Genomic DNA, 7,627 nt, shown 5'->3' with positions numbered 1-7,627 from the left:
GGTTGATCAAGAAAAGGTGAAAGCCATTCAAGAATGGCCAACCCCTAAAACTGTTGGTGAGGTAAGAAGCTTTCATGGTTTGGCAAGTTTCTATAGGAGATTTGTTAGGGATTTTAGTACTATGGCAGCACCTCTTACTGAGATTTCGAAGAAAAATGTAGCATTTAAATGGGAGGAAAAACAAGAACATGCATTCACTACACTTAAAGAAAAATTGATGCATGCACCAATTCTTGCATTACCAAATCTTGACAAATCCTTTGAAATTGAGTGTGATGCATATGGGGTTGGGATAAGGGTTGTTTTAATGCAAGAGGGACATCCCATTGCCTACTTTAGTGAAAACTTGAATGGTTTTAACCCCTTGACTCCTCTTGATTTGTTACCATTGCCTAACATTTCTTATTTTAAGCATAAGGATGCACTAGCTAAAGTTGAGTATGTGAAAAGATTGCATGAGCAGGTGAAGGCTCAAATTGCGAAGAAGAATAAAATCCAAGCAAGCCAACAAGAATAGGAAGGAAGTGATACTTGAACCAAGTGATTAGGTTTGGGTACACATGAGGAAGGAGAGGTTCCCTAAACAATGGAAATCCAAACTTCAACCTAAAGGAGATGGTCCTTTCCAAGTACTAGAGAGGATCAATGACAATGCTTACAGGATCGATATTTCATGTGAGTATGGAGTAAGTTCTTCATTTAATGTTGCTGACTTGACTCCATTTGTTGTAGGTGATGATTCTGAACATTTGAGGGCAAATGCTTTCCAAGAAGGAGGGAATGATGAAAATCCTAAAAATGCCCAAATACAGGGACCCCTGATCAGGAGTAAGACCAAACAGTCAGTGGATACCCTCCAACAAATGGTAGCAGACATACTTAATAAGGCCCAAGTGGAGAAGGATGAAGGCCCAAAGGCAGAGGCACTACTAAGAATATTAATTGTTGTTGAAGGCCCAAACTAATTTGAAGGCCCATGCTAAATATGTTCTATTTTTTATTTACAATTTTTTCATTGTAATTTTGGCCCAAACTGATTTGAAGGCCCATGTTTATTTCTATTTTTTTCATTAAGATACACTATATGTATGGATTTCATTTTCAATAGAAGGACTTTTGGCATTTGATAAAATTTGGTGAGAGCTTCTCTCTGGGTTCCTTGTTGAACCAATCTTAGACTTATCAAGGTAATCCTTGTGGCATCTACCCTGACTTATCTTCCCTCTCTGGAAGTGGCATCATCCAAACTTCGTGACCTGTATCAAGAGATCCTTTCCTAGTAAGGATCACATCAAATATTGAATGTCTTTTCAATTTAGGAATCAATGGAATGCACTAAAGAGGACATAGAGCACACTAAGGATAATGGTGGTCAAGAACCTTACATTGGAATGAAATTCGAGTCAAAGGAAAAAGCTTATCTTTTCTACACTTGTTATGCTAAAATCATTGGATTTGGTGTGTCAATTAAGAGCAGCTGCCATTCAAAAACTAATAAATAGTTTATTGATGTGAAGTTTGCCTAGAATAGATATGGGAAGAAACAAGAATCTACTGCACATAATTCGCGTCCTTATTTGAAGGTGGAGTCTAAGGCTCTTTTACATCTTAAAAGAATTACTCATAGTGGAAAATGGTTGTCCACAACTTCACCAAAGATCATAACATGAACTTTTTCCAAGCCATGCCTAATATTTTCCTTGACACAGAGGTATCAATCAGGCCCAAAAATAGTGTATTAAAGCTTTGCAACATGTTGGAGTGAAGACAACCAAAATTTATGCCATAATGGCTGAAAAACATGAAGGATATGAAAGTGTTGGTTGCTTGGAGAAAGACATAAGAAATCATTTGGACAAGGATGATCGATTGACTTTAGAATTGGAAGATGCAGATGCAATGTTACAATGTTTTATGCTTATACAAGAAGAAAATCCAAGATTTTTTTTTATGAAATTGATTTGGATGATGAAGGTTGCGAGAAATGTTTTTTGGGTGGATGCAAATGTAGAAATGACTACCAAGAGTTTGGAGACCTCGTTTCCTTTGAAACAACATACATTATGATCGAGGTGCAACCAGCCCGTCTAATGATCCTTTACAAGGATTGTAGGTCCTATGACAAGGTCCAAGACTAAGAGAATGAAGCAAGCATTGCAAGGCTAGATTCTAAAGATCAAAGAGAAAGAAGACCAATGTGAATTAAGGGTTACATGTCCTCCATGTCGGCCTTCATCTGTTCTTGAACTTCCTTTATCTCACTCATGATTCTAGCCTTGGCACATGTTCAATAAGGGTGTCGTAAAGTGTCGTTGTTCTTTTTTATTACTATGATTACGTTTTGATGATGACGATGACTGTTAAGGAAAGAGTGCAATGAGTAATACAATAACTAAATAAACGTGAATGCATGACAATGATAAGTTGCTGAAGTATTGTGAATTTACACAAGACATTCAGTGGAACATAGGGTCGAATCAAAATCCAATTTTCATTAAAAACAACATTGTTCATCTTGTCAGAGCCAAAGCATAACTAAAAATACAACACGGACACATTAGTGATTTCTAATTATGTGGGTCATTAGTTCGACCATGTGTTGGCAGTAATTGAAAAGACTGTGAACTTCATCAGGAGCAGAGTATATGTCAGCCACCGCCTTGGCTCTGGCTAACAACCTTGGAAGCTCTTGACTCTCATTCAGAGTGAGAGCAAATCTGTCCATCCATTTCATGGCTTCTTCATGTAATAACTCTATCACCCCTTCTCTCGCTTCCTTTTCAACCCGCAAGGCTGACACCTTTGTTTGTTTGTCTTCCAGCATTTGCTCGTGACTAGCAACTAGGTTCACCTTCTCTTTATATTGGTCAATGATTATCAACATATTTTCTTCCGTTTTGCTCAACAATTCTTTCAAACTTCTCTTCGACCTTTGACAACTCTTTAACTTATCCTTTAACAACAGGCTTTCCATCCTTGATTTGTCCCTCTTGGCCTTTCTAAGTTTGAGCTCATTACTATTGCCCTACAAAGCCCCTCGAAACTTGTTCCTGCTCCACTCTTCCTTTTGGGCTTTTTTTGTTTCCCGCTCTAGCGCTTCAACTATGGTCATGTTGATATCTTTCAGCTCATCACATTCTTTCCTGACCCTAGTGATTGCCACCTTTAGCTTCTTCTTCTCTACTCTTGTATTTTCGAGCTCAGCTTTCAAAGCTTGCACGTCTTCACTCTCCTCAAGCATTTCAGCCTCTTCCCCGCTCAGACTCTTTAACTTTGGGAGCCAAGTTATCCCTTGCGTTCTCGACTTCAACCATTTGTGATAGCTGCCTATGACACCTTGGCTACTTCCACTAAGTTCTTTATCTTTTCTTTCTGCTTTATTCCATTCCTTATAGATCCTCTGGAGTGTCTTTACATTAGCTTCATTGAAACCTCGCGTGATGAAAGGCGCGATGGTCTCCTCTGATGGTGCACCTCTCATAGGGTAACCTAACTGTCTTATGGCCAACATGGGATTATAATTAATGCAACCCCTCGTCCCCATCCAAGGGACATTTGGAAATCCTTCACATGAGCATAACACTCCCTCCCCTCCTTCTTTCCACCATGGGAACCAACTAATGGACGCTCTTGTCATGCCTGCCAAGAGTTCTTCCCAATTTGCTTTGTCCTTTTCGACGCAGATGCGATGACCTTGTAGGGGGCAGACAGATCTACTCTCATGATTGAAGACGTGGGATACCAACCATACATAAAAAGCAGGCGTACAATAGACAATCCTCGCACTACTCTTCTCGCATCTTAAGTCAAATGTATCATACGCATCTGCCAAAACAGCAATAACCGGGCTTTCCTTGCTGTGGTGATAAGCAAGAAAGGTGTCAATTGCTGCTAGATCCACCAGCCTGTCTACATTCGAAAATAGTATTGTCCTAAACACTAGCAGTGCTAGTACGTCGATGAATGATGCTCACTCTCCTTGACTGGCCAGAGTTTCAGCCTTCTCCTCCAAGCACTTCCTTGGTATTCCCCCTACCCCATTCCTACTTTGCTTCACTCAGTCTAATTCTCATTCCAAGATCTTGATCACCCCTGCTATTCTCGCCATCGAAGGATAGTACCCAGAAAAAAGGTATGGCTTCCTTCCTCCTATCGGTCATCCTAAGATCCCTTCAAACTCCTCTATGGTTGGTGCCAACTGAAAGTCCCCTAAAGTGAAGCATCTAAGTGATTGGTCATAGTATTGAGTGAGAGATGCGATGGCTTCAACGACCACCTCTATCATCGCCAGATCCCAGATCTTCCCATATACGTTAGAAAAAAACCAAATTAAAGGGTCTGCGGATTTTGAAAATAACGGTTTAGGAGTTATTTACGCATGGGGAAGGTATTAACACCCCCACGCGCCCATCACAAGGGACGACAACCTTTAATCGAGTGTGCAAAACATGACTTCAAAATTGCGTATTTTCCCTTTTTATATTTCTTTATTTTTGGGGTCGACAAGGAGGTGCCCTTGCTCCTACGTATCCTCAGGTGCGATGAGGAATTCAAACCTACGTAGTTCTTTAAAAGTGAGAAAGTTTGTGTGTTGAATTGGTTTTATGCTTTGGAAAGATTCATTTTTATTAACAAACAAAAAAAGGTCGTTAAGGCGATGGACCTTGAAATGATCTCAACTGACTTTTTGATGGAGAGAAATTCAGTTATGAGTTGGTTTTATTTTGGTTTTGTTTATTAACTTTCAATCTCTTTAAAGACAACTTTACAACACTTGTGATCGGTTAAGATTAAACTTTACAAAAAAAAAATAAACGAGATTACCGATGATAGATGGAGAAGATGAATGTGCACATAATAATAAGGGGGGACCCCTAAGCGTACATAGATCATGTTCAATCCTTAAAAATAAAACTAATTGACTATCGTACGAAGAACACAGAACAAGAAATGACGTAGGGAATGATCAGGGTCGCGATTCAGTAGCGCCTCGACTTTATTTCCTCTTCTTTCTTCTTCTTCTTTCTCTCTTTCTTCTTCTTCTCTCTCAACTCTCTCAATTCCCTCACGTGTTGAACCTTCCAACCCCTTAAACCCCCCCCCCCTCAGGGTTATTTATAGAGAAAAAGCCATTTTGGGGCGGTTGAAGCTCACCTAGGCGAGCTAGTTGCTTATCCATGAAGCCATTCCATGGCCCAAGTGAGCCAGATGCTAGCCTGGGCGAACTCAGGTCTAGGAAAATCCATAAAAATACCTTTTTGCCCCCTTCTTTGGTGTCCTTTTTGTATTCTTGATCAAAACACTAAGTGATCCCTTGTTTCGTGCGGTAACTGGTGTCGAACACCATAATTCAACTAGCGAGAATCAAAATATCAGTGAATGATAGTCCCCGGACGAAATTAGGGTCTGACACTTGATTTCACCATTAACTTTGTCATATCAAGAATAATTATATTTTCATCCTTAGTCAATCGACCAGTGTATGGATGTCCAACTAATGACTTTGTCATTTCATGATTGTGACTCCCACACATTAACTTCACCATCCATCCTTGGCCTCCAACCACTGGTTTCCCATGCAGCTTAAAGGGACACCAACATTTCCTACTGCCGGTATGTCTTCTTACAAAATCTTTCTTCTTGAACCTATACTGACCACTCCTTTCACAACTAATTAAGACAAATGAAATCCTTCCTCCCATACCAGAATTTTGTGTTTGACCTCATAATGACTGCCACAAAACCAATTTCATAAGCAATAGCATGAGCCCAATTCAAAATATCATCATGGGTAGCAAACACCTACAATGCAATCCAAACATCTTTACTCTTCAATAAAAATTCAATAACTTACTTTAACAACAAAAAATCATATTAATACCTAAGAAGTATTGAACGCATCAGAACAATCAATATGTTCTGATTTTACACCATCTTCATCTTCATTTTGTTAATTCATATCAACTTCTTTAGACATTATACTGTCATACATCCATTGATCTTCGTCCATCTTAATAAGACATTAAAAAATTTCAATCACAAACAAACGACTCCTAACCGCACCATATATATACTATCACACAAACCCCTAGGTATTTTTCTACTGCATTTAATAATATAAAACATTAAAATTGATAGCCCTATATATTAAAAACCAATAACATCAACTTTTTCTACTTAAAATTCATAACCATATAATACATAAAACATTATAACCTAACCATATGTGCTAAAATAAATTATATTATTAAACTTAATTCTAATTCATCAAATTATAACAAATACCATTTCCAAAATAATAAAATAAATCATCAAATTAAATAAAAAACAATCAATTTTAGACCACAACGACTCAAATAAATTATACATAAATTATAAGTGTAAATTATTTTACAATTAATACCATTTCCAAAATATAAAAACAAATACTTACAAATTAATTACCAAACTACACTTATTTAAAAATATTTAAAATAATAATACTAATTACATTTCAAATAAACAAATAATTTTTTTACATTAATTTTTATAACAATCATATTAATATATTTATAATTTAAAAAAAAAATAAAAAACAATAAATATTTCTTTTAATTTTAAATTGAAAAAAATATTATAAATTCCTATAACGCATATGGATTAACCAATCCGTATGAGTTATACGGATTGAATAATACGTATAACATATTGACAATCCGTATGTTATGTAATACTTACGGATTGATACACCACTGCAAAAGGGAGATTTTACGACACTAAAATAAGGACAGTTTTGTAAAACCGCCTTGGTAAAAAATGCGGTAAGCTTTCAATGCCGGTTTTCTAAAAACCGTCCTTGAAAACAACCTTTCAAATACGGTTTTTAAAAACCGTCTTTGTCTTTATAGATATTTTTCCATTTTATATTAAGTTGAAAACGTGAAACCTCATCCATGTCTTCTCTCCTCAACCCTCACACAGTCTGTCTCCTCCTCCAACCGCCACGTCCTCCTCGCCGCCCCCACCCACAATTTATCTCCGGCCCCTTATCTTCCACCCTTCACCAAAACCTGGTCTGCCCCACACTCTCCACCCGCGCCGCTGGTGTGCCCTCGGCTCCCTGGGCCCCACCGTCTACGTTACCAGCGGCATCGGCTCCCACTTCTCCATCCATGTCGCACTCCCCCTCTTGTGCATAAACCTCAACAACCCACTCTTCAATTTTCTAGGGTTTGAGTTTTGCTCCCTTCTTCTTCGCCTTCTCCAATGGCTGCTTTCTCGCTCCTCAGATCCGCGCTTCTCACTCCTTCCTCCTGCGATCACCCCAAGGTCTCTTTCCGCATCGCTGATTCTCTCACCATTTTTCACTTTTCATTTTCACTTTTATCTTTCTGCATTTTGTGGTAAAATATCTCGAAACACTGTGAACTGCACTATGTTGTGATATGATGATGATGTGTTTCGATTGGTTCTACGAATTTGTACTTGGTTTTGGATTTGTTGAGCTCTGTTCGGTTACTCAGAGAAGCAACACGGAGATAAAAAAAAATTGACATTCTAACGATGAACATTTACTTTTTTAAATCGATTCTCTAACGTGCTTCAGCTTTTGATATTCGTTTTTTCTTGGAAAATCTGGTGGAAACTT

The 7,627-nt window shown here is 38.1% G+C and overlaps 1 pseudogene; it reads left to right on the top strand.

The window, feature by feature from the left end:
• Window positions 1–560: 560 nt before the first annotated feature.
• Window positions 561–2,138, top strand: LOC113000480 (protein FAR-RED IMPAIRED RESPONSE 1-like; annotated as a pseudogene).
• Window positions 2,139–7,627: the final 5,489 nt, after the last annotated feature.

Source organism: Glycine max, chromosome 2, assembly GCF_000004515.6.
Source record: "Glycine max cultivar Williams 82 chromosome 2, Glycine_max_v4.0, whole genome shotgun sequence".
In the NCBI taxonomy this organism is placed as follows: domain Eukaryota; kingdom Viridiplantae; phylum Streptophyta; class Magnoliopsida; order Fabales; family Fabaceae; genus Glycine; species Glycine max.
The sequence above is the reverse complement of the archived record's forward strand: the minus strand, read 5'-3'. Positions and strand labels throughout refer to the sequence as shown.